This window comes from Saccostrea cucullata, unplaced genomic scaffold, assembly GCF_032062105.1.
Source record: "Saccostrea cucullata isolate Sc308-1 unplaced genomic scaffold, CSIRO_AGI_Scuc_v1 ctg20042, whole genome shotgun sequence".
Classification (NCBI taxonomy): domain Eukaryota; kingdom Metazoa; phylum Mollusca; class Bivalvia; order Ostreida; family Ostreidae; genus Saccostrea; species Saccostrea cuccullata.
In genome coordinates, this window is record NW_026939553.1 from 3,413 (window position 1) to 8,015 (window position 4,603).

Here is a 4,603-nt window from a genome sequence, read left to right on the forward strand (position 1 = left end):
CAAACTTGAAAAGTGTGTCTGGAAGTTTTTGGAATATTTTGGAATTTGAAAAAAAAATTGGACTTAGACATTTTTTGGTTTGGAAACTAGTGGAATTCTTTGGAACAAGCTAATTCAGAGAATTCGTGTCCCCCGCTTAGGGAAAAAGTCGGCTCCCCCTGACTGAATTTGTAGAATTATTAAATGTATACATGTATACTGAAGGAAATAAAATATATGTATGTCAATATGCATATAAAGATTTGATTGCTTATTCTTTATTATGTGTATAGAAGATTTTTTATATGGAATATTTATCACACTGTAATGATGATTTTATAACCTCATAAATTTTTCATTTCACATGCTGAATACTATCATTTAGTAAAAAAAAAGTATTTAAAAAAAAAAAAAGGTTCGACCGAGATTCGATCCCGGGACCTCTCACATTTGAAGCGTGAGACATAACCACTAGACCGCGGAGTCGCTTTATATGGCGAGAAGTATATGCAGAACTGAAGTCACATACATGTATATATTCATGTTTTCATGTTCGGTATTCTCAAAATTTTACACAATCCATGGTGTTTGATTTATTTAGCCTTTATTAAACAGTTATAATAGATGTAATAAGAACATAAAGTCCGCCGAGAACCTGTTTTATACGCAATAACTCTCCTCATGTCCCTGCGCTAAAAATAGCGACATGTAATACTATAAATACTAATAAAACAAACGGGGCGGGGCACTTTGAGAGGGGCGAGAGACGTCCTAGGGAGTTTTGGTATAAAATTACATTGCATAAGCTCAAAATCTTCTTGAAATATCGCCCGGAAATGATAGTGTTACACACAGACAGAATGTATAAATTTACGACCTTGAACTTTGACCTTTTGACCTCAAAATCAATAGGGGTCTTCTTTAGGCCACAGGGAGTTATTATATAAAATTTCATTGCGATAGCTCAAATGGTTCTAGAGATATCGTGTGGAAACGAAAGTGTTTTAACAGACAGAATTTGCCTATTTATGACCTTGACCTTTGACCTTTTGACCTCAAAATCAATAGGGGTCTTCCTTAGTCCATAGGGAGTTGCTATGCTAAATTTCATTGCAAAAGCTCAAAGGGTTCTTGAGATATCGTGTGGAAACGAAAGCGTTACAGACAGACAGAAAGACGGACGGACGGACGGACGGACGGACAAACCCAAATTAATATCCCCCACTTTTCAAGCGGGGGACAAAAAAAATGATAAGATGAGAAACTTAGCCATTTTCTGCGCTGGAAAACTGTGGAAAATTACTTTGATTTTTTTAACTGTCGAATAATAGTACAATAACATCGGGCTCGAAGTCGGGCTCGATGAACAATTAATTTAAACAACACGCCGAAATTCAAAAATATCGAATGCCATGTTGATGTTGCACAGAAGGAAAGTTGGAAAGAGGGTGTCTAGAACAGGGGAATCATGTTTAGCTTTGGATGGAAGAAGATGAAGACATTTTAAGACCTGGTAGGTACAATATTGTACAGTATTTTATGTGTCCTTGAATGAAGAACGCTTCTGCTACTGTTCATTAGGCCTAGTCTGGACACCACACAAAAACTGCCCGACGGTGAAATCGTTAGTTCACTATTTCAATTTTGTAATAATTTAAGATCATGGATTTAAACTCAAATTTCCTCGTTTGGGATCGAACTGATGTAAAGCATTAAGATAACATTTACAGAGTATGATGTACAATGTAATAAATTATATATTTTTAATGCATGTTCATGATCATTTTCAGCTCTTATTTTAATTATTTTATAGTTGCTGCATAGTGCCTGAGATGATCACCACAGCGATGGCGTTTTATAACTTGGTGGATGTAGATGCTTAGCCAATCAGTCACTAGGCTTGTGACTATGGTGAGAACTAGCTCAAATTATCATTCAAACCAAGTAAACATGGTAAACAAACTTGGATTTTATTAATCCATGCCTATTAGCATAAGATTTAAAAAATTATTGCAAGTTTGCCATGTAAACAAAATTTAAAGGTTTATATTCTTAACACGCTTAAATTCCTTATTCTAATAATCTAAAACAATGAATTCTGACAGGTAATCTAAACGTGCTAACTGCACAGTCATGCATAATTATTTTAGATCAAACATGCTGCAATCATCTACTATGAAGTAACCATCCATTCTACAGGAATCCCTATGCTCACAAGGACAAAAGCTGTACGAAAAAAAACCCAAAAGGTCAGATTTCTTAGTTATTTTCAAATCAATAAAATCACATCTTTTTCAGTATCAGTCAGGCCTCAGGCATTGAGCTTGAGCTCTAACCTTTTCTTTTTAGCTCACCTGAATCATTTTAAGGCCTAAGTGAGTTTTTTGATCAGTGTCTGATGTTGTCTGTCATCTATAAACTTTTCACATTTTTATATTTATCAGAATTAATCCTAATTTGAACAAAAAAATTGCAAGATAGTGAATTCATATTCTACGGTAAACTGATTTGCCAGGTCGAAAAAACCAGTTGTTTTGTGTAGTTTTAGTTTATTATTTGTCATATATTTATATGGATATCAATAATGATGCATCTTAATGGTCATCTTTTCTTTCAGAAATTGTGCAAGGAAAGTTTGAAGTGTCTGTGGGAATGATCATCATCCAACTTTCTGAGCCTTCGTACTGAAAATGAATGCGTTTGTGACACCAATTATCTGTCAACCCTATAACATAACCATTTACTAATTTCATGGGATATCAGGGAGGAAGTGATTCTCTAGCAAACACGTCGGAAGTTTTGGATCTTCATTAATTGGGATCTTTGGCACGTACGTTGGGGGAAAATACTTTAGCATCTGTTGATTTTATGGGATCTTTGTATCAATATAGTTGTGTAGTACATATTTTTTGCATTTAATACATGTGTTTGTCACTCTAGTCATTAACTCTGTACCAGTACATAAGCCACTGGCAGTTCATTGTAAATGTATACTCTGTTGAGGTTTCGATGACCTCTCCAATTCCATGTCCAATGTCATTTAATAAAACTAACTTCTTATTTTAGAAAATGCAGACTGGAGTATACTAAATACATGTATATCTTAACATGATTATCATTAATTTAATCAAGGTGATTCTCCAGTAATCATATTCTTCTCTGGATATTTTTGTAAATAACCTTTGTTGTAAAATACTTCCAGTGAGAATACATTTAAAAAGTGTGCTTATATTGTACATCTGAGATTATAGGCAATATTTGTCTAAAAAAAAAAACATTGTAAAACAAACAATGAATTTTTTATTTTGAAAATATAGATTTGATGTATGAACCAGAAGTCTCTGTCGAGACTGTAGCTCTACTGGTTTGTACTTATCAAAAACCATTGCACTATTTTATGTATCTTTGTGTAGTCGACTTGTGTGCCAACTTATTTTGAAATCAAACTAAAACTGTAGAAGGAGTAGCGTTTTAAAGGAATTTCACAGAAAATTCTATTTTTAGTAACCATGGCAACACCGTTCATCGAAATCAAAAACCGATGCACTATTCTATGTATCTTAGTGTAGTCTACTTGTGTGCCAAGTTATATTGAAATCAGACCAAAACTGTAGAAGGAGTAGCGTTTTAAAAGAATTTCACAGAAAATTCTATTTTTAGTAACCATGGTAACACCGTTCATCGAAATTGAAAACCAATGCACTATTTTATGTATCTTAGTGTAGTCTACTTGTGTGCCAAGTTATATTGAAATCAGACCAAAACTGTAGAAGGAGTAGCGTTTTAAAGGAATTTCACAGAAAATTCTATTTTAGTAACCATGGCAACACCGTTCATCGAAATTAAAAACCGATGCACTATTCCATGTACCTTAGTGTAGTCTACTTGTGTGCCAAGTTATATTGAAATCAGACCAAAACTGTAGAAGGAGTAGCGTTTTTAAGAAATTTCACAGAAAATTCTATTTTTAGTAACCATGGTAACACCGTTCATCGAAATCAAAAACCGATGCACTATTCTATGTATCTTAGTGTAGTCTACTTGTGTGCCAAGTTATATTGAAATCAGACCAAAACTGTAGAAGGAGTAGCGTTTTAAAGGAATTTCACAGAAAATTCTATTTTTAGTAACCATGGCAACACCGTTCATCGAAATTAAAAACCGATGCACTATTCCATGTACCTTAGTGTAGTCTACTTGTGTGCCAAGTTATATTGAAATCAGACCAAAACTGTAGAAGGAGTAGAGTTTTTAAGAAATTTCACAGAAAATTCTATTTTTAGTAACCATGGCAACACCGTTCATCGAAATCAAAAACCGATGCACTATTATATGTATCTTAGTGTAGTCTACTTGTGTGCCAAGTTATATTGAAATCAGACCAAAACTGTAGAAGGAGTAGCGTTTTTAAAGAATTTCACAGAAAATTCTATTTTTAGTTGGTAACACCGTTCATCGAAATTGAAAACCAATGCACTATTTTATGTTTTAGTAACTTGTGTGCCAAGTTATATTGAAATCAGACCAAAACTGTAGAAGGAAGCGTTTTAAAGGAATTTCACAGAAAATTCTATTTTAGTAACCATGGCAACACCGTTATCGAAATTAAAAACCGATGCACTAT

General features: G+C 33.8%; 1 long non-coding RNA gene across 1 annotated transcript; it reads left to right on the forward strand.

The window, feature by feature from the left end:
• The first annotated feature begins 1,283 nt into the window (after nt 1-1,283).
• On the forward strand, nt 1,284-3,224 carry LOC134253188 (uncharacterized). The gene is made up of 4 exons (XR_009989082.1): nt 1,284-1,492; nt 1,793-1,890; nt 2,130-2,228; nt 2,597-3,224. It is a non-coding gene; the product is annotated as an uncharacterized LOC134253188 (long non-coding RNA).
• The last annotated feature ends 1,379 nt before the right edge of the window (nt 3,225-4,603 follow it).